The 24,507-nt window shown below is 33.5% G+C and overlaps 1 protein-coding gene across 2 annotated transcripts in view; it reads left to right on the top strand.

Moving 5' to 3' along the window:
- Window positions 1-1,828: 1,828 nt before the first annotated feature.
- LOC149425165 (uncharacterized) overlaps window positions 1,829-24,507 on the top strand; it is a 753,180-nt gene continuing 730,501 nt past the window's right edge. For both annotated transcript variants that reach the window (XM_089649643.1, XM_089649635.1), the window contains exon 1: window positions 1,829-2,206. The gene's annotated coding sequence lies outside the window, so the exon portion shown is untranslated. The remainder of the gene's footprint in view (window positions 2,207-24,507) is intronic.

Below are 24,507 nucleotides of genomic sequence, written 5' to 3'. Positions count from 1 at the left end.
CAGGCCCCGACTTACCCTAAGGCTCATTAGGCTAATCTTAGGGTGCAAGTTTTTTGGGGCATTTTAAACTTAGAATTATGACAGTTAGTTCCAGAATTTATGCACTGAAAAAATCCCGACTTCTAGTAATCTGCCCCCTATTGGTGGAAATTTATAAGTGAAACGTAAAAGTAACGGAAATGTCAATAAACATGTCAAATCATGTACGAAATCTTGCAAAAATGCACGCACACAATTTCGAAACATTTTAGAAAAAACCCCAATCGCTTACACGGTTGGTCAAGCACAGACTGCGTGTAAAAGCCCAGATCACCTTTTTACTCCTGGTCTGAACGAGGCTTAGTGACTTATTTTTGACCATAGGTACTACATGTTCTAAGTAATTTTCAGAGATTAGATACGCCTTCGTTTACAATATCTCTTGAATTTTAAAATCTTATATGCACATAAAATAAATATGAATATACGTATAGATATTATTTATAATTACTACAGCAGTACCTGCCAAGATTTTTTAAATACATTTTTACCACTAATAAATTAATTGAAAAAATTAAACAAAAATTCAAAAAATAAAAACTTTTACCTAAAGCGCCACGGAGACGGTCAATAAATGGTCAATAAATTGGTCAATTAGCTTCCATCAAAATTCTCCCCATTCGCCGTCAATTAACTAGTCTGAATTGTTTAAAATTACAATTCCTTTATTTGCTAACGATCGATTGGTGTTCGTCATCATTTAACGTAAATTTTGTCAATTTTTTTACTGCCTCGGGGTAGCCAAAATAACTGTTTTTTTTGCTTCCGGAGATATTTGTCGGTAGTAAAGATGAAAGTGAATGTGTAACATAACCTCATATTTGTATGTAAGATGTACATGGTTATAATCAGGGCCCGACGTACCCTTAGGCTCACCTGGCTAAAGCCTAGGGCGCAAGATTTTTGGGGGCACTTAAAATATTTTAAAAACTTATCCTTTCTCGATGTAATAATTTGCGTCCCAATGCAAATCCTTCCTCATCCCGACTAACAAAATACCCCAAACGGAGAAAACATAGTTCCACTGGCTCAGGGCAATTGGGAATTTTGTGTGGTAATCAGTGGATTGTCTTTGATTGACTCTAATTAGCTTTATATCGGAAGAGTCCGGCATGTCCCTACCTTTCTCTCCCTCCTGTCCTCCCCCGCCCCTTCAGAATTACAAAATATCCCTATTGGGGGTGACTTATATCCACTGGCTCCGAGCAGTTTGTTCGGTTCTGCCTATTCACATTAAAAAAATGATTATTTACAGTATTATTATTTATTTGGTTGTAATTTTTAATTTTCACAATTATGGAAAACTTAAATAATATGTTATTTAAAACTTTTGAAACACCGGCTCACAAATTTCTTTCTTTTCTTTTATTTCTCGCAAAGAAAACTGACGAAGGTAAAACGCGTTTAAATTGCATACACCCTTTTGCAATCTGCATGCGCTAGTTTTAAACTGTTTTACCACTGACAATTTAATATAAATGCATACATTATATTGTATTATTATGTCTAAGAGGTATATTATTTTATTTTATTTGTTTAGAGCATGAACGGGCCTTATAATGTCTTCTGTTCGGAGATAGTAGTATCTACCTACACACTAACAGCGCCAATTTTAGTGGACAAGTAGAGAACCGAACCATCGTCCATAAAAATCATGCGATATCGTTGCGTTGAAGAAAGCTTCGTTACGCAGCGCATAGATGGCAATAATTCCAAAAACAACTTATTAAATTTTAGGTCAAATAACATTCTCCGTCCTCCGATGAATACCGGATCGTCTGCTGTCAGTCGCGCGTTGTTCATGTTCCCCATGTTTTGTCTTCGCTCGCTGTTTCCCTCGCCGGCTGTTGTCTTGTCTTGATTTATAAATTAAATTCATACATAGTTTTGTGTACATCGCGTCTTATCAAAGAGTTTGCCGAACTAGAGCGAAACTGCAATCGGTTGCGTTTCAAAAAAATCTCTCGATGACTTCACGTGTGGTTTGTTTATTTCCTATTAAAATGTAAACATTCGTAAAGTGGTGATGGTTTGACTGTTGAATCAAATGTACAATCCATCGTTATTCTGGTGCAATTACAAGTGTCGAGACTGCTAACAGAGAAAGCTTTCCGGATTGAGTTAATCTCTACACCGCGGATTGAGATATATTATTTTTCTCACTAGAGTAAGTACAATATATATATTTTTTTAAATAACTACTTCTTACTCTAAATTGATCTATATAATAAATACAGGTACAATTTCTGTACTCCGCTTACTGCTAAATACACCCAAATTATTGAAATAACCCTTCGTTTAAACATCATTAGTACAATGAACAACTAGTTACATCGGGAGCGGTGCAAACATGCAAAAATTGGTTATTAGGTCCTTAATTTGGGTTATTTAAATAAATTGTGCGTATTTAGATTGAGCTGAACTTTTCGGCAAACGTCACTTCATACTAACAAAATCAAACATGGCGGCATGACATGTTTCCACATGGGAAATTTTGAACTTTGAAATAAAAAAATGGATCATGCATCTTTCACCATCTACCCCGACGTAAATAGTTGTTACTTCTTATAGAAAAGAATAGTTGAAACGAACTGTTTTTATAATTTGAGCGGAGTAATGAAACTTTTCCTAAATGTATAAATATAACGATAACATTTTTGAAACCTCCGGAGATTTGTGTGGTTCCCTGTTCCTCTTTTTTTTACTAATTACTTCAGTCTAGTGCGAAAGGTTCAATATTGACTTTAATTTAATTAACTGCTTATATTGTGTACACAGTGACAGTGTGTTTACGTTAATACTTTACTTGATTTATGCTTAATTATGAGTGATTGTTGTGTTTTCAAGTCTGCTCTGCGATTCGTCAGTAGTCGTAGTCAGTCGCTCTTATACTTGAATGTCCATATTTGGTTTTATTACCCTGGAACCTCTATTTTCGTCGGAGAATAACAACCTGACGTTTATACCGAAGGCAATCTTGCGAAACTGTACAAACTTTAAATGGAATTAATACTTACTAATGTATTATGTTTTGCTTTGAAAGGTAATTTATTCTTAGTTGTTGCTAGGAAGTGCATAATAAAAGTGGAAATACGAAGGACGGGTACACGAATAATATTTATTCTTTTTACGTATTCTGCATTGGCGATGCCATACGTAGTAATGCAAAATCATGTGTTTTTGGTTTGAAAATTTGGTCGCCTAGGAACGTTTCAGATGCTTTAATTAAATACTGCGAGTAGAATACATCTTGGCCTTTGAAATAATCGAGTAATTTTTAGATAAGTCTTTTTATAAGCCCAGAAAAAAAATAATGTTATGGCCTATGAAAACTGCTTTAAAGTTCAAAATCTCCTACTTACGAACCCATTTTCGGTTATGATTTTATTGTATAATGTGGCAAATTAAGTTATTTATAAAATGATCGAAAAAAAATTAAATATTTATGCCTGAACATTCACAAAATAAAATAAAAGGCACTTTTTGGCCATGTTTTTTTCTTGCATAAATCAAAACAGGCGGATGGTGTTAAGCGGGAATTTAAACCTTATCGCCATCTACGTAAGGGTTGTTATTGATAGCGGCTCAATTTGAAATATTACACGACGTAGTGCATCGCTTTAATTTGTATATAATTATAATGCGTTACATTTACTGAAATTATAACACCCTAAATACACGTAACTCTTTACCCTTTATAATTGTAGTGTCATATTATAACGATTTACTTAGATACTCTTCTCTATTCAGATATGTACCTCCCTTGTAATGGGCATAATCAAAACATCGAATCAATTATAATAATGTTGTTTCGTATAAATTAGTCGCTCGAATACCTCCAAGATATCCTTCCACGATGTATTTATGTTTTCAGTTGCTGAGCAAATGTGTATTAAAATAGATTAATCAATCTGTATCCGTTCGAATGTTCAAAATCCCTGCAAAGATTCACAGTTTTAATTCAGAATAAGTTCATTTTCATTCCGTAAACCGCAAGTAAGGACGGTTTGTTATACAGAATTAGAAGAATTCATCAAATTTCAAAGTTTTGTGAAAATCCTAATCAATTCCTGTTATTTTCTAAGTACTGTGAAAAAAACCTGCCCACGATGAAATAATAACAGAACTTTAATAGATCTTTCACCGAACTTGAATTTAAAATTTATAATTTGATGAATTGTTCAAATTGTGTTGTTCTGTTCAACAACCCTTTCGGTAGGTAAAGAAGATTACAAAATATCATAGTTTAATAAAGTTTATCAATCCGCACATAAAACTAATCACAACCGCTTTTACATATTATCTCGAATACTGATCAGACCCAATCTAATAGCTAAATAACATCCAAAAAACAACCTCATTAGGTACTCAACAATATCATTGTTTTTCTTCACTTTCATGTAATTATATGGTCTTCGACATACACGTGTTTTGGATTACAAAAGCCCTAATTATTGCACAGAATCTTGTTTTGAAAATATTAGATACCTCAAAAATCAGATAATTTTGATAAATATATATTTTTTAAACCAAAAATAATTTATTATTATCATTATTTGCTAAGACTCATAGATATTCAAATTAATAGACGAGCCAATCAGGGAAAGGGAAACAGACCAACTGCGCGGAGCGCGGGAGGTGGTGTGACTGTCCCACTTTTGGTGATACAGTCCTCGAAAATAAAATCTGCTTACCAATTACTAGTCCTTTTTATAATGACACGCAAATTGCTGACTGAGTATATAACTCAAATTTATTTCCCTAATCGGGTAAATAAAAGTTAGAGCTTGTTTTAAAACTTCGATATTTTGTTACACTTACAATTTAGTTAAGACACGTTTACAAAAATGTTTTATATTTTACCCACCGCACTCAATTTTAGCGTCGCTACCCCAAGCGATTCGTTCAAGAACGAACATTCGGATCTCGCGCAGAAAATTCCCACAATGGACAGCGCTGCAAACTTTTGTCTTGCTTTAGTGAACTTAACTTTTCTGTGCATGGGTCTGATTATTAAAATGTGCGGTGGTCAGTGAAAAACTGATGTCGTAGTTTATTAAAAGCATTCTTGAAACTTCCTGGAGCCAAAAATATGGTCACGTGATTAGCTTCCAGCTCGACGAAATGATAACCAGATTTCGTGTAAGAGGAAGTCTATTAATTTGGAAATCTATTGTAAGACTGAAATTCTTGAGATGATTTTCAATTGCATTGGGCTGAATGTAGAAGCTGACGAATATAAATTGAGTGGCCCAAATTAATTGATCATAAGTATCAACTCATAAGTTGATTTATGTCCATAAGCAAGTACTTGTGAATCTTAATTGCTCGTTAGAAGTAGATCTAGGGCGGAATCATTTTTGTTTGGAGCAAATAATTTCATAATGGACTGATTGTTGTCTATGACCCGCCAACCAATCAAAAATCATGTCAAGTTATGTTATGACATACGATTTTAAAATCGAAAGATATCTATTTGAAATCCATTTGAATTTATTCTTTACTTGCTAAAATAAAATCTCTTCCCCTTAGTTTTTATCTGCTATCGAGAAGTACTTATCCACGCTTGCATTCGTCGAGATCTATGTTTTTGCGACATTTCTGTGGTTTTTTCTATAATAATAATAATAATAAATTTTGATGAATTATATAGCGCCATTTTTTTTGCAAAATCACCCCAACGGCGATGTACAAATATATAATACACTTCTACAATGATCTACTAACTATATATGTTATTACAATGGCACAGACGTGCCCCAAGTTCCAAGTGCCCCAGTAGAACTATGGCATCCCCAATAGTTTAGGATTGTTGTGTTGGGAATGAGGACGTAAAGGGAATGAGGAACAGTAAGATAGGGAAGTACCCGGCCATTCAGATCTGGTCGCCAAATACGACTAGTGCTATTTTAAGCAACGATTCAATGGTGATCTTTCAATAGGGTGACACTGAAAACATATTCCACCGTTTACTTACAATTTCGAGACAGAAATCTGCGCATTTTCGTGACTCCGGCTATCTGATTACTATTAGCTGAAAAAAGTTGATTTTGCCCTGAAATTCAAATCATACAAAACTGTGCAATTTTCAACCTCAATTTTCACAATTTTCGATATCACCTATAGTTTTGCTGCTTCAGTTGAGCAGATTTCTGCTATATATGGTAATGACCGGTCGGTGGCCGAGTTGACATCGCGCTTGGGTCCCACTCAGGCGTAGTGTGTTCAATTCCTCGGCTGGCTAAGTCCTCCATCACAACACAAGCAACATTTTCAGCTTACTGTGGTGGTAGTAGGAGATTTTCAAATATTGTCAGGTTATTCGTAACCTGGGAATGTTTGTCTTTCTTTAAAAAAAAAAAAATATAATATTCAAAGTTTGTTAGTTGGCCGAGCGGGTCAAAGCGTGGGGTTCTCACCCAGGCGTCCTTTTGCTGGTTAAGTCCTTTATCACCGCGCTGTAATAGAAGGAATTCATAAATTGGGTTGTTTGTCATTCTTTAAAAACTAAATAAGATAAATAGTGAATAGTTAATATCTAGTGATCATTTTGGTCTACATTGCCAGTCTGCCCCTGGTAGTTACATGTAATACTACATCTTTTTTATTTATAGATGTATTTAAAAATGTGCATATATTTTTTCAAGAACTAAAAAATCGCTTTGTGGCATCATTTTAATTTAAATAAAATAAAATATAAACCATGTAAACACCACTATTTAATCAAAAAGAATCGACATGTTACAAAACCAATCGTTTCTTCGTCAGGATAAACGAAAAATACGTTTAAGGGGGTGACAGATTATATTATAAGTTCATAGCGTTTTATATAACTCCATATTGCTCACCATAGAGTCCCATGCAGACCTGTCACACCTAAAAAGATGATGTGAATGATTATGCGACCCCCTTTCCTGCCTGCGGCAGAAAAATTTGCGGAGCGCCGTAATTACGCGGCTGTCATCCGTCAAAGTGACAGATCCCATACAAAAAAATGATATTCCGCGGCAGTCCCCCAATTGATCTCACCATCTCCCCTGAGGAAGATTACAGCGTAGTGTGTCACCCCAACATATAATACGTATATGCCACGCCCAAATCATGCTCGCGTAATATAGCGTGATATGTATGAGGCTTTATTATGTTGATATAAAGCATTGTCATCAAAAACGAGTATATCTGCCGAGTTTCAGCTCGATCGGATGTCGGCAAGTGGGAAGTGAATTTCCACTTCATTCATTCATTTTATTAGGAATTCAACAAAATCAATATTCAAATAGATGTATTTAAAACTCACCTCTAATGATTCACGTACCAAAGATTTTAGAATAAGGAATAAGCGATTCATATTTTGTATAGAGGTACGTTAAGTTTGAGGTTTCGCAAACAGCGTCTGATATTGATTACGGTGATTTTGTTGATTTTTTTCAAGTAGTTGGTTTACATTTTATATCAACATTCTCCTCCTCGTATTTCACCGTTTGGTACTCGTAGTTTGTTTGACTGGCCGAAATCACGTTTCCCTACAACGGTTCTTTATTATTTGTCTAAATAGAGGTATCATTACTATTTGTTCACGTAGGTTAATTACACCTACCGGCAGCTCATGTATTGTGCTGGTACCCGTGCTGCCCGTGTTACGAATTTTGTTAGGAATTACGAATGTTAATACACTCACCTATTTTATAAAAAAAATTATATTTTTCAAAAAGATTTGATTTGAAGACAGGGGTCAGGGTCAGTCAGTCTCAAATTCCCACGTCTATTATGACATCGTGAAATCTTATTTATAAAGCGATTTTTTTGTTGTTTGTCTGATGTCTGGCGCAGCAAAAACGCAACCACATTGGGCTGTGTCGTCTTGAAAATTGCATCGTATCCACAGACATATTCATATGTCTATTATAGTATCGTATTTATTTATATTTCTGTATCGTGTTTCACGATCAACTATGTTCAGCTCGCTACTTCGTTTCTCTTTTCCATCATGAGGTATGAAAACTGATGCCAAAAGAGGGTATGAAAGAAGCCGTGCCATTTTTTTTTAAATTTTTTTTATTTTTATAATATTGATTACATTTTATGATTTTGAATGTCCAACTAGGAAGGATTCCCGTTTCAGGACAGTCAAATTTACAGGTTTCAAATTATCCTAGACGAATACAGGATTTAAGACTAGCTAAAATAAGTATGTTAAAACGAAGATACATAAAAAAGATACATAAAGATACATAGAGGCGTTCGTGATTTCAAATTACATTTTTTATTATCATTTCGGAATCAGTCCTGCCTAGATCCAACAACCATTTTGTCACTCTTGGACCGAAGGATGACAATTCACACAGTTTCAGCTGAGAGGGGATTTTATTATATATTTTAGGACCGAGATATGAGAATATTTTTTAATAAGTAAAATAATAATAAAAAAAAAATAATAATAAAAAAAAAAAAATATTTGATAATTTTTGATATATTTTATCCATAGTTTCAATTATGCAATAAGAATAACGATGTGAGTGCCCAAACGCTAAAATACAACGGTAAAATAAATTTTTTTTATCAATTGATTATAAAGTCATTTCAAAATATTGTATCCAATGGCCGAGTTGTGTAGGGCGTTGTCCCTGTAAAACAGAGATTCTAGACTCGATTACCAGTAGCGACCGTTATGTTTTTATTTTCTGTTTTATTCTGTTTCATGTTTCGTTTAGATTTATTAGTATTATCTTCTTCAAAGATTAATTTCAAATTATTTCATCGTCCGCGCATTTTTGATATATGTACGTATTTTAAAAATATATATTTACTCGTGGCGAAATCGGATTACAGATTAAATTATCGATAGGCGGGCCGCACCTATTGAATCAGCTATTAAAATAAATACTTATGTGTTTAGTTACACGAAATTCTGAGATTATAGAAGCCTCTAATCAAAAAAAAAATCTATAATCAATGCCTCTAATCTAATAATATGGCGTGTTTCTTGATTCACTATAATAATAAACGTATTTACTTCCTTTTCCAATTCTCAAAATGATGGAAATGAGCACTTGATGAGTGGTTTGTAATGGTTGTAGTTAGTAGGTTAATAACTGGTTCTATTTTTAGCGTAAATATAAAATCATCGATTTAATAGAATTTATGATTATTCAACTCATCTGTAATAAATTTAAGTCATTGCTGTAGGTAAATAAGTTGCTTTAAATATTTTTATAAACTTACTCCTTTTTAATGCTACTTGACGAAAATGTATGTACAATTAAACTTTAAAAAGGAAGAGACCAAAAATATTATTTAGACTTTCTATTCAGAAATTAGTTTTCAAAAGCAGCAGAAACAGTAGAATTATATTTCTCTTTTTTCAGCTTACAGAAAAATAATTCCATAATTTAATAATGGTTACTTAACCCCTCCAGCTTTTGAGGGTCATATATGACCGGGCGTCCATATTTTTTAAAAGTATTTTTATGTTTTTTTCGTGCGAAAATTCTTAATTTTTTTGGCGTTAGAAAGAGAAATAATTGCCTCAAATGTTTATACTGGAATCAATTAATAAAATCGTAAAAATAGCCAAAACAAATAATTCATTTTTCGATCGATTTAACTTTAAATATTATTTTTTATTTTTTTATTATGTAAACCAGATAAAAGTGAAGGTACAGGTTTCTTACAAATTCCCCAAACGAAACGAACGTATTTTCGAAATATCGAGTTCTCTCAATTTATCTAAGATTGGAGTAAAAATGTGTAAAGCGTTTTTGACAGCATTTTTCACGCTTTTTATTAAAATTTTATTACTTAAAAACAGTAATGTTTATTTTCAATGCATACACCGGAAAGAAAATTTTATTTAGTTTCTAAAAAAGTATTCGTTTTAAAAAATAAAATTAAAATATGTAAATATTTGTATGGTTTGAAAACATTGCAAACCATATAAAAGTGATGGAAAGTACTGAAGGGTTTGTATTTAATGAAAATAATAATTTGGAAGAGTACCTACCTATTGACACTTTGGAAAACTGTGTATCAAATGAATCATAATATATTATTCCTCCATATAGTTATCATGGCACTTGCTTATGCAACGAAATCTACTTATATATAAAACTCATTAAAAATAGTTTTCGCCTCCATTTTTCACGTAAAAAGGTTGAAATTAATAATTCGCAATTTTAGGAGCAGATGTGAAATAATGTATCAAAAAATATGTTATTTTAATTTTTTTATTAATTTTGATAATTTAGGTTAGGTTATAATTGGTTCAGTAAGCATGATGGTATTTCCATATTTTTCTTAGTTTTTTTACTGTTTTTTTTTTGTTTTGAAATTTTTACAATTAAAAAAATATTGTTTTATCGTAACAATTAGCAATTGGCAGGAAAGGTTTTTTTTATCACCGTTGAATAACTGAAATCACAGTTCTAAAACTGATCGATTGAGCTAATGATTTATTTTCTGAATTCCAAATGATGCAATAAAAACGTCTATTTATACACTAATTATGTCAAAACCCTAATAAAATGATTATAAGTCAATTAAAATTAAATTATTCGAAAACTAGTTAACTAGTTGATGTATTATTATCGCCAAAACGTCGCCATTATTCATCGACTCTTTTCCTTACGCATGTAAGTGTACACCTATAAATAATTATATATGTAGGCTCATTATAATAAATGTTTATTAATTTATAAAATCAGAATAAATGGGAGATTCCGCACAACTATGTTATAGTTTTGTTTGTAGAATAATACATTATTTTGGTGAGATTATTTATCATTCTATCGCTGGCACCAGCACCACCGGCAGCAAAGTTGGGTACCACTCGCGGCACCATCTTAACGGCACAATGGGTGCTAACAGACTCGCGGCTCGGTCGGACAATAATAACCATCGGTTGCCTGCAGCCACTTTGGACAAATTATTAATATTGATGGAGGACGTGTTGCTTTGGTCCAGGAGATGAATTATGTGTAGCGTTTGGACAGTTTAGTTGTAATTATGCCAGAACCCGGTGAAGCCGGTCCTGTCACCACGATCCGTTGAAAAAATAAATAAAAATTTGGGTGACGTAATTTTTGCCTTTCGATCGCAATTGAATTATATTCTTCGTAACATTTTTTATAAATGAACCATTTTTGTTATCTATTTATCTAGAGTGCTTTACGAAACAAATTAAACCAAAATAAAAACATTTACAATAAAAATTTATTCTATTGACAGATTGCGTCAATTTTGAAAACAGTGGAAGTTAGTTAGCAAGTAGTTTAGACTATGTAGCGGTGGTCTAAGGTTCAAATTTAGACGAGGTTCAAAATAAAACTACGCCATTGTCTCTAAATAAAAAATCGTAATTAGGTTATAAATCGCTCACAGGTGACAAAATTTGTTTATTGAAGCATAAATTCGTATTTATGTCTTCTTCAAGATTACTGTCTTATCGATATCTTGTTTTATAACCATACATAATTAGATGAAGCATTCCACGCGGATTTGAATCTGGACCATCTTTATTTCAACATTTCATCATTACACGTTGATCATTGCACTTCATCCTCATAGTTAACAAACTCCAGAGTGCAGCCGGGCCAGACTACCAGCATCCTATGGAATGTGCTAAATTTGGTTCTCATACGATATTGCATACTGAGAGAGCGGAGAGCCGAGAGCGGAGACCGTCGATTGGCCCCATCTCTGCCCCTGCTCCCGTGGTCTGTGGACTTGTTTAGAAGATGTGAAGAGTGCAGATGTTCAAGTGGAACGTGGTAAGAGCGACACGCAGAGTGACGGGAGACTGCAACAGCGGACGTCCGGTCAAACTATTCGGTAGAAAAATGGGCACGAGTTAGATGTAAGGTAAAAGTATTGAGTAACAGTGTGGATTTTTTCATCGTTTGCAATCACTACAATAACATTTTTGGTAATATCTACATATGATCGAATCGATGCTTTTGAAAATTTTACTGATATTTCTTGAATCTTTTTATTATGTCTAGGAATCAATGCTAGAAGTGTCTATGCCAGATTTTGGTAATTTCATTTTGGTACCAGAAAGTACTCTAAAACGATCCTTATTTAAATGCTACGAAAACCTACGTCAGGTGCTCTGATCAGTGGTTTTGAACGTGAGGGTCGCGAGACATCCATAAATAAAATTAAAACATTTTTTTAACTTTATTATAACAAGCAACATGGTTATAATGCTACAGAAGAAGTAGATCGCTAACAGAAACAAAAATAGTGCTTAAGTTATACAAATTAATGCGACGGGTTCATTTGTAATACTTATACTATTTTTTCAAATCTTGGCTCTGTGTTCGAAATTAAGTCTATGACGTCATCTGTCAATTTTAGTTTATTTCTTTTTTCATCGCAACCATGGAAGAAAATTGCGATTTTGCAAAGTGTGATATTTACGACAAGTGCCCACCATTTAACACATACAAAGGCTGGGGGGTCGCGGGGAGATAATATTTTTGTTGTTACTAAACGGGGGCACGACCTTAAAAATTTAGAAAAACACTGCTTTAGATTGATGAAATTTTGACCTTAGAAGTCAAAATATAGTTTCAGCGTTTACTACGCCAAGAAATCGATAAACAATCTTCATTCCTGAGCCATTCCCATATTTGACATAGGCACTTGTAGCATTAAGCCCCAGATATGATAAATTCCAGACGGTTCTCCACCATTTCACAAGCAACATTTTCCGCTTATAGTGATGATAGTAGGAGGAATTAAAATATTGTCAGGTTATTCGTAACGCGTGAATGTTTAAAAAAATATATATTTGAAAGTCGATGGTCGATTTTTCGATTTTTAAGCCCGAAGGGGGAGAAACGAAAAATCGAAAATCTCCAAACTCTCGAAATGAGGTCTTTTGTAATCATAATGAATGTTTTAGGTTTTTATTTTAGTAATTTCATTTTTCGTCATTTTAAATATTGATAGCATTTATGATTTATTGGTTTATACAGTCATAGTGTATTAGCCTGCAGTATGCCTGATGTAAACCATTTACAATATTGTACAATAAAGAATAATTTAAATTTTATCGGTACATAGTAGGATGTAATATTAATGGATCAATTCAATTCAAAGTATGACACCTTCAGCCAATGAACCACCACATTCAGAGTTTCCCCAACAGTTTCCCCAAATAAATCAACTCTACTACATACAGTAACAAAGCCAGCTTTATATTACAATATTTTACGGTTCCCAAATTTTGAATTCGTTTCATCGTATAATATTGCAATGTTAAAGAAGAATAATTATTACAAAAATATGGTAGGTACTCCGAGTTGCGGCTCGTGACTTCTACTCGTACCGGAGTGATAATATTACAAAAAATGGCATTAATGATGCTGTTGTATCCGAAAATTATTTTTTTTTTTTTTTAAATTCGGTTTTTTGTATGAAGATTTTCAAGAAATTTCAGTTTGACTGTGCGCCGCACGGATATCCTGAAAATCTTCATACAAAAAACCGATTTAAAAAAATTAAATAAAAATCGTTTTCGGGTACAACAACACCAATAATATCGATTTTGAGAACTTAGCACCCTATCACACTCAAAAGTAACGAGCCGCCTGGTACTGTCCTGCCAGGAATATAAATGAAATTAAGTATCTGAATTTAGGGGCATTCAACATCGAATTAATAATTTTAAACACATTAAATCACGAATATTTATTCATCCAATAATTTTAATAAATATAATGAATAAGGTAGGTAGCCGCAATCTATGCATTCTCTAGAACAAGGCTGCCCAACCTTTTTAACAGTTGGGCGAAATTGACGATTTTGAATCACTGGCGGGCCACTGAATACCTGACGGTTCCTATTTCCATGGGGGAGGGGGGGTTGTTAGAGAATTTCTATAAAACATAATTCCCCACAAAAAAAATTCAAAATGAGTGCTCCCCACAAGATATTTGAAATCCATGGGGGGGGGGGGGTTGTTACGGAACTTCGCCGAGAAAAAATTTCCGCGCACCCAAAAACATCATATGTGATTCCCCACAACAATTTTTCGAATTCCATGGGGGGGGGGGGGGGTGGCTATACAAGATTCCATTTCGGACGCAAAAAATATTATATCAAAAACCAGTGTATTTTTGTTTAAAAAGTGAGTTCAACAGGTTAGATTTTTTCGTCGCTGATTCTCGTTATGAGTAGCCTAAATAGCGATAAATCGCCTTCGTTGGCAACACTGGTGACCGCGCGCAAGCTGCATTGTTTGTTTTACCGCGGGCCCGCGACACTTTTTCAAATTGGCGGATTGGCGGGTTTTTTGAAAATGGTTCACGCGGGCCACTTATAATTCGTTCGCGGGCCACATTGTGGCCCGCGGGCCTGGGGTTGGGCAGCCTTGCTCTAGAAATATGCACTCATTACGAATTTATTTTGAATTGTTTCAATCTTATGGAAATTAACTTCATAATTTGGAAACTGAATTGTTATTAATAACACATCTGCCCTGATGATGGACACTGCAATGCTGTCCGAAACGTTGGCTAAAGAAGGAGTTAGCGCAACACGGCATAATACCCCAAAAACAAATAACAAAAATACTTTTGGCCGTGAAAATCTTAAATCATATTTCACCTACAAAGATACTCAACTTAGAATCGTCTTTCGTGATGGTAGCTGCTTGCTCTCTAACGGTACATTAATAATCATTGTCTGCATTCTAATTATCATTTTGAGCTATCCCACCAGTTCAGACACGATCATGTGAATAGCCAGGTAATCGTTACCCGAGAGCTTCTCCTAAATCGGATCACACGATTTTTCAAAATTAACTAAAAAAAACTACATCTTATCTGAATTCTTTTAATGCATCTATCGAAGTGCTCTAACGTTTTTAACAGATTCTTCGGGAAAAAATTCTTATGCATTTTTTATTGTTTTACAAAACGAATTCGTTTGGACAACGATTGTGGCTTTTTATTATTTTTCTTGAATTTGACTATTTTAGGCCCGAAAAATTTAAGTTTCCTCAAGCATTGCATTTTAATGGAGATGCTTGAATTAATTTACAATTAATTATACGCTATTGATTTATTGAACAGTTATTGTTAATCTTAGATTTTGAATTGTAATTTTAAATTGGGTTTATTACCCAGTGGCAATTTCTTCCTAACAAGTTTGGCTAGCAGAGATAAAAAGTTTTTTTTTTTTAAATTATGTGGTTAATAGATGAGTTTTCTTTTAGTATCTTGAAGTGAGGAAGGTAACCCAACCTACGATGTGAACCATTAGAATGAAGATGACAGGTGATATTTATGTGTTTGTTCTACCGACAATTTAATGCAAAGTGTTCCGATAAATTAGTGGATACTAACTAACCGACACTATTTCCCAACATTATGTACACGGATAAAAGTGAGTATTGCTTAATTTATTTAGAATCTCTTCAAATTATTGGTAATCCGGTTAAAAACGCGATTGCAGGCCGTTTCCAGATAAAATTTCTAACAAAATTACGAAAATGTTAATATTTTTATGAACACGTGTTGCGACATCGTGATAATACATTCGTATTCTACTAAAATTTTATCAGGAAACCTATCAATTAATTATTTAAGGGCCTGAAATCCCGTTTTTAATCGGATTACGAATAATTTGCAGAGATTCTTAATAATTTAGCAATACTCATTGTTTTCCACGCACACAGCACACAGTTGTATTATATTTTCGCATGAGAACGGGTTGTTTTTACGACCATACAGTTAAATGCACCTATACATTTACAACAACTTGGGTGGTATTTGATAACTTCTCAAGCATTGCTGAATTATTTATTATTAAAAGCACTTTGTTCACATTTAGTTCTGCAAAATACGAAATTTATTGGTATGCGTGACTGGTGCTTTGCCGTTTTAGTACACTATCTTTTAAATATATAATGTCGTATTGAAAAGTTCAACTCAAAATATCGGATTATTTTAAATACAAAAGTACTAGGATTTCTGTGATTCACGTGGCATGTATTCAAACTTATACGAACCGAATAATATATCACTGTTGTCATAATCCCAAAAATAAGTCTCGCAGACAATATAAAATGTCGCCTGTATAGATTTTTGTGAACCATTAGGTATTAGCCTCGACACGTAATTTGCGATCTATTTTACAACAAAACTAATGCTACGCCACGGTGATCGTGTCTCAAACAATGCATTCTACGGATGAAGTCAAGGTAATCGGATGACATGACGTGAAAGGATAACCTGTAGGTACCTGTAAACACACTTTTTATTCTCTCATCTTTGAATGCATAATGTGCCCGAAGATATCTTGCTTATAATCCATGCTGAATGTATTGTAAATGTCCCGGGCAGGGTCGGTGCGAGGGGTAGTATTGCCTGTAATTCATTCTGAATGTATTGTGAATGTCCCGGGCAGGGCCTGTGCGAAAAATATTATAAAGTTATAAATAGTTTGATAATCCTTCTTAGTATAGGTCAATTAGTGAGACATTGTCTCAAAATATTGATCTAGCAAAAAGGTCATCACGCAAATTGTTATTATTATATACTAGCTGACGTGTACCCGGAGTTTCTGGAGGTTATCCTTAGGAGAAAGCCATATTTTGTTTAAAGTTTTTGTTTTTGTTTTTATTTTCTGTTTTTGTTTATGTATTTTTGTTTATGTCTTTATTGGCAGCAGACACATGTCAGCGCTATATTGGCGGCAGACACATGCCTGAACGGATGACGAACCTCGTGCTGGCACAGTTGGTCTAAATAACAAATGTAGATCCTAGGAAATAAATTGTACAGCGCCCTTGAGGTGATTTTTCACAAAAACGGCGCTCTACAAATTATCCAATTATTATTATTATTATTATTATTATTATTATTATTATTAGACATATACCATTGCTAACTTTTCTGTAGGCTTTTTAAAGACGTACAATTCCGTGGTACATTATTTTGATGTATCTCTTAAGGTATTTTCTCTACTTTTGTAAACATAATATGCATGTATTATATATGTAAAACTTCCGGGAGAAATTCTATAAATGATAGTGAAAACCGTATCAAAATCAATTAGAAGAACTTAGCGCACTATAAGACAGACGCGGGTAGCGACTTTATGTTATATTATTTTGAGATTTTTTTTAAATCTTTTAGTTTTTCCCATTATCTTTGATACGTGTTGATATATATTTTTTTAATATTGTGTACGTGTAAAAAATAATAATTGAATGAATGTACAACAAAAAAAATTATGACTAAAGTAATTAGTAGGAACTTGTTAAGGCACTGCCTTTGTTTTGATAACAACTTTGTTTGGACATCAGAAGGCGCGGGTTCAATTCCCGTCGGCGGCATTTATTTTTACTCGGGAGATATTTTTTTATTTGTATTGATATTACAGGCGACTAATTATTGCTTATAATAATTTATTATCCTTTGTGCTATGCATAAAAACCTTGTCTTATAAACATAAAAAAAATTAAAAATAGCGTGTTGAGAGATCAATTTTAAAGTTATAATATATAGATATATATCGCATTTGGTTAGTTAGTTTGCATTTGATCCAAATGGGGACGACAAATTATGCACACGATCTTATTTGATATTTTTCAATGCAGATACTATGGCCTTGCATTCTTACTGGAACTCCTAATTAGTAATTCGATGAGGAGGGGGGGGGGGTGGAGATCATATATATGCAAATACAAATACAAATGGCTTCCCCTTGTTTTTTACCGCCCGCGGCCGCACACATTATACATGGTGATGCGGCGCCCCTGCCTGAATGTATTGTGAACGTCCCAATCCATGGGAAAATGCCTGGATTATAAAGAGCATTGCTGTTTTTATATTCAGTATTCAGTTAGTCACTCGACAGTTCATGTTAATTTACTTTATGGATCAGGGGACTTCACTTCATACCTTCATACCCTCTATCCGTATAAGGAGCGCGTGTTTAATATTAGCAATGACGTTTTTAGATAATTCGTTGACTCATATTTGTTCGCGTTGGTATTAGATACCAATTTAGATTCAGATCTAGATTAGTACTAATTTAATTTTTCTGAATACAATTTTACTCCTAACAAAATGGAAAAAAAATCAGATTTGCAACAAATAAAACGGTTTTATTTATAGATATTGAAGATTACTAAAATTAGCTCAAATGAATTTTATCTCAATGAAAATGAATTATTTGTGTTTAAACTTAAAAATAATACTGCACTGTACTATCCTTGTGTGGCAGTCCATCCTCTCTTCCTACCCCTTCGGGAAACGGCTTGACGGTTAGTTAGTTAATAATAAAATGCAGTTTATTAGATTTTCAAGACGAGTTTTATGCACAAACTTGTATTCTTTAACGAATTATACCATCAACATGTTCCATGTAAACCTTCGTGTTTCTTTTCTTCCCCCTCATCTGTTTCTAAACCTTTTTATTTTTTTTCTAGATTTATTATTTAGTGATTTTCTGATTTTGAGTGCTTAATATAATAATGCTTAGTATAATGAATAACCAAATTAATCTACTGTTTAGTCTGATTCTAGATATTTTTCCGGTTAACATCTCTGTTCTTGCTGGAAATCCCGTAATTACCCATTCCACTTTGTTCACCTCTCCCTCATACACCTTAAGTTTTTTTTATATTTATATTTTTTTATATTTATATATATGTCAATTTTTTTGTAATTTAGATTAGTTTTTAATATTCTACTGATGAAGTAGGTGTTCTTCCGAAACCGGAAGAGAAAATTAAAGTGGTCAAAAACAAATGTATGTGTTTTTAATTATAAATTATGACGAGCCACAAAGTTAATCCTTTCTACAAATACACAAAACTATTTTCAATTGCAAGTATTTTGTTAACTTTATTTTTGGGTGCTAGTTGTTATTCTGACCTGAAAATCCATGGCAGTGTCCGAAACTCGATTCGATCTTACAAATGCTTTATTTAAGGGAAGAACATATTTTTGGCCCTAGAAATAATCGAACTTTTTTTTTTAAAAGTAAGACAAACATTCCCGGGTTGCGAATAATCTGACAATATTTGAAAATCACCTACTACCACCACAGAAAGCTGAAAATGTTGCTTGTGTTGTGATGGAGGACTTAGCCGGCCGAGGAATTGAACACACTACGCCTGAGTTGGACCCAAGCGCGATGTCAACTCGGCCACCGGCCGGTGTCTTATCTTTGTCGAACTTTTTAGAACCCCAAAAAAATCCATCAGGCCTGTAAAAACTGCTTTACAGTTCAAAATCTCCTACTTATGGACCCCTTTAATGTGGCAAATTGATTTCTTTACAAAATGATCGTAAAACATTTACATACTTTTGACTGAATTTCGTAAAATTAAATAAATCACGCTTTTTGGCGATGTTTTTTTTGCATAAATCAAAACAACCGGCAGGTGTAAAGTGGGAATTTAAACCTAAGGAGTGTTATTGTTGGCAGTTATTGATGAATGACAATTACGATGCACGCGACAGTTAACGACACAGTAATAATTATTATCGTTATGATCTGTAAGCCTCGTACGACTAATTATTATAATCTTTATGCTTGATATTAGAAAACGTTGAGTCATTCACAAATAATACGCATTTATTAGGAAGTTAATTTATGTGAAAATTGTTCATTTCTATAACTGCTTCTATTTTATTTATTTTGTAAATAATAAATTAATACAATAAAATAATACATTATAATAATTTTAATCTGAATGGGATGAAAGGTCGGGCATGGACCTTGTGTATAGGTATTACAGCGACTGTTAGGTCCATTGCGATCCTTATTGATAGATTTGCCCTAACGTGAAATCCCGGTATCATTTCGACGAGCTGGAGACAAACCACGTGATCATATTTTTGGCCCCAGGACCGTTCGAGAATGCTTTGAATAATCCACGATATCAGTCGTACATTGAACGTCTAAGAGCGCACTTTGAAATAATCAGAACCTGCGCAGAAAAGTAAAGTTTGCTAAACGGTTTGCAGCGTAGTCCATTGTGCAGGGTCGGAATGTTTGTAAAAACGGTCAAAAACCGAACCAACTACAAACCGGGTAGTAAAATATTCAGTTTTGGAAAAAAGCCGGAAATTTCGTTCACCCGATTTGTAATTTGTAATTTTTTACGCAATCATCTATTTGCGCGCCATCCGTTACCAGATTGATAATATTACTATTCGAGTTGCCTGTCTACTGTCAGATTAATTTATTGACAACTTACGGAAAGTGAGACCGTCGCTTCGCTCAACTTCCTTTCCCTGATGGGCGAGTCTATCAATTTCGAGGTCTATGGTTAGGTCGAACACAGTAATTACAAGAACGCATTGCTTGCATACAGCATGTTTCAAATTTATTATTAAACTAATGGTACATTATACTTGTTCAATTTTTATGATCTTATAAATTTAAAAAAGCACCTATATAAAATTTTCAAAAGGATTTTGTTACTTTTAGAAAATTCAAAATTGGAAAAGAACAACGGAATATATGCGTGCTGTGTCTTTTTCTGTAATAACAAAAGGCGGGCGAAAGCAAGACAAAAGGCCTGGTGAATTTTTGCGACGACATCACAGTCGGAAGCTATTACTCAGCGTCCTCGAGGTGATTTTTAATGTAAACGGCGCTATATAAATCAGCCAAATGCTTTAACTACAGGTAATAGGTCTGGGTCAACTATAATAATTATTGTAAGACCTATAAAATAATATGTTCCTGTAATACATAGTTTACTCGTTACGATTGACTATTTTCTCATTTCAGAATATAATATTTTAGATAGTTTGTTATCATATTTCAAGTAGGTACAAAACAGGAATTATTCAATTTATTGGAATAACTTTTGAAGGTTGTAAAATTAATAAATCTTAACGAAAAATCAAATGGAATAAGGCACATAAAATCAAAAAGGGACCGGTCGGCAACTGGGGATCGAACCCAGGACTTCCGTCTTACCTGTACAGCATTCTACCACTGAGCTATTGAGCTAATTATTTTCCTTCATTTTTATCGATCTAATTTTTCAATATGAGATTTACCAATATTATCCTCAATTAATTCCCATGTTTTTTTGGCTGCCTATAAGTATGCTTACAATTTTCCACCCGAATATATTTGTAAACTATTATGGTATCTTGGATGTGACACCTTTTGACTTATCTTTTAGTTTTGGTTTCGTTTATATTAGTATTGTCCCGGTAAGACAGAGGTCCTGGGTTCGATCCTCAGTTGCAACTGTAATTTTTTTTCTGGGTCCTATTCTATTTTGTGTAGATATATTAATGTCGTCTTGTTCTAGTATGAATTTTCTCGAGCAGGTTCTATTATGTATTATATCGAGCAGGTTCTTTTATATATTTTTTTATTATTATTTATTGAGTTAGTTTATACATTTGAATATAAACTAATATAAACAAGATCATATTTCATTTTGTAATTTTACATATTTTTACAATGAATATAACATTTCTTTTTAAATACATTCATTCTTCCTTCATTCTTCAGACTTTCAGGCATTTCATCATACATTTTTAGTCCTTTGTACATTAGGCAGTTCTGTGATTCTGTTTTTTTCATATGTGGCAATCTAATCCTATTTACATTTCTGGTTTCGTAATTATGAACATCTCTACTAAAACAATTTCATCCTTAAAATATTTTGGCATTTGGTTGTTCATGATTTTATGTACAAAAATTAACACATTAAATAATAGTCTCTTTTTTATAGAAATCCAATTTAGCTGTTCTCTCATTTGATCTATGCTTGCGTATTTTCCTTTTCCTAGTATACATCTTATAGCTCTATTCTGTATAACATCTAGCTTGTTCAAGTTTCCTTCATTGGCAAAATACAACATAGTAGAGCAATAATCTAAATGTGGAGCAACTATAGTTTTATAAATCAGCTCTGTAGTGTTTCCATTTAGTTTATTTCTTAATCTTCTAAGAAAATTGACTTTTTTACATACCTTCTTTAGCACATATTCAAAATTTGCTGCGAAAGTTAGTTTTGAATCTAGTATCACACCCAGGTACTTAATTTCATTTACTTTTTCAATTTTTTCGTCATTAATTGTCAATTTTAACTCTGTGTTATGCGTTTTGTTGCCTATTTCCATATATTTTGTTTTGTTGACATTCAGTTTTAATTTGTTTAATTTCAGCCATTTCGCTATATTTTGTAGGTCTTCATTTAATTTATTGATTGCATCTATGTACTCTTCACATGAAATATAGATTAATGTATCGTCTGCAAATAATCTAATTTTGCAATGTTTTATGGTTTTAATTATATCATTAATGTAAATAATGAATAGAATTAGACCTAATACCGACCCTTGTGGAACACCGAGGTTGTTTTCTATCGGTTCTGATTCTGAGCTTTCCACTTTTGTTACCTGTTTTCTTTCATGGAGATATTCTTTGAAAAGATTTAGAGCTACTTCAGAAAGACCTATATCTTCTAATTTTTCCAAAAGTTTTTTCCTTTCTATCGTTTCAAATGCTCTTTTAAAATCTAAGAATGCTGCAATGGTGATTTTTTTATTATCTGTTTCTTTCTTCCATGTATCAATCACAATGTTTATTGCAGCTTCACAAGAGTTATTATTACGGAATCCTGATTGTTCGTCACATAATATATGATGTTTTTCCAAATACTCAACGAGTTGTTTCTTTAATACAATTTCTAGTACCTGTTCGTATTTTGGTAACATATTTATAGGTCTAAATTCTTCACATTTTCTGGTATTAACAACTTTCGGAATCGGGATCACAATAGTCGTTTTCCATGTGTTTGGAAATTTTCCACTTCTTAACGATTAATTTATTATGTTCAGTAGATGAGGTCCTATCACTGGCATTGCATTCCTTAAAACTGTAAAACTTATATCATCTGGACTCTCTTTTGATTTGGTGGTGTTTAGAATCTCTAAAAGATATGTTTCATCAATCTCTTTAAACACAAGTTTTTCTCTGTTTAGGGGAACATTTCTCACGCGGTTGTATTATCTTGAGCAGGTTCTTTTATGTATTTTATTGAGTAGGTTCTATTATGTATTATCTCGAGCAGGTTCTATTATATATTATATCGAGCAGGTTCTTTTATGTATTATATTGAGTAGGTTATATTATGTATTATCTCGAGCAGGTGAATAATTACAAGTAGTATTTCATATTAGTTGTTGTTATATATACAATCGTAGGACATTTGTTTGTACGCTGCAAGCATTCCATACAATACCAAAATCGAATTCAGTCTACGAAATAATACGTGAGGATTTATAGTAAAGTATGTAATATACAGATGTAGGAAATCTAGTTAGTGAATCTAGGACAATATAGTGAGTGGAACTACATACTAATGTAAACGTGGTAGTGGAAAATTGTACAAGCCCTTGAGGTGTTTTTGCACAAAAACGGCGCTATACAAGTCATCCAAGTATTATTATTATAAGGTTTTATATAGACGAGGAATTCACAACTTCTTTGAAATATCGCAATATTTTGTTGTTATGAATATAATTAATATTTTTAGTTACTTTTGAAGTGTATTTGTATTATTTGGGGTAAAGATTACATTTCCTTTTATCATAAATTATATTTTTTAAATAACTCGTTTTCGGTAAAGTCATCCCCGTAGATTGGAAAAAAGTCGTGAATTCGTGACAGATTTTTTTAAAACATTAACTCTACACATACTGTGGAACGGAAGGAGTGAACGTGGGTTTTAAAGAGACCCATGTTATAAGAGGAAGGAAACACAGTAATCGGTAAATCTTTCCAAAGCCGAGCTGTTGAACTCAAGATCGAGTCGTAGAAACGACCCATTACCATTTGACAAATGTCAACTGTTTACAAATGTTGGACACGCATTTGGCTTGTCTCACGATTGTGCCCAAGGAATCAGTGCCGCATGTTCCTTGGAGCATCTTTCATTGAAATACCGGTAGAATGGCCTGTGCTCTAAAGATCGTTTGTAAGGATAGGAGAATCTATCAAACGGACCGCGCATTTCTGCACAGAGTCAAGGGTTTTTTTACAGGTAGTACGGGGCTCCAGAACAGAGGTGGCTGCCAAATTCAACCGTGGGACGCACTTGCGATTTGTACAGGGTTAGCAGTTATATACTACTAAAGCATATGCTGGGCCTGTACAGCACGTCCAGCTTCTCGGAGGCTTCGATGGAGCCCCCGTACCAAAGCTGGTCACTAAGAGTAATACCAAACATATCTATGGAAGATCTGATTGCCTCCGTTGAAGGAGGCTATATTTTAATTCCTTTTAGACGTAATCAGGCATGGTTGGGCCTTTGAGATATTTAATTCAGCAGAAGTCATAACAATGTTGACAATCATTTACAAGTTGTGTGAAAATGTCTTGATTCTAAAATGACATTTTTTAATGTCTCCGATGGCTCAATTGCCAATTGCAATTGAGTATTACTATTATAGACATGCTATTGTTTTCCCG

The sequence above is a fragment of the Hesperophylax consimilis genome, chromosome 3, assembly GCF_061612785.1.
Source record: "Hesperophylax consimilis isolate HC1 chromosome 3, BYU_Hcon_1.0, whole genome shotgun sequence".
NCBI lineage: Eukaryota > Metazoa > Arthropoda > Insecta > Trichoptera > Limnephilidae > Hesperophylax > Hesperophylax consimilis.
The sequence above is the reverse complement of the archived record's forward strand: the minus strand, read 5'-3'. Positions and strand labels throughout refer to the sequence as shown.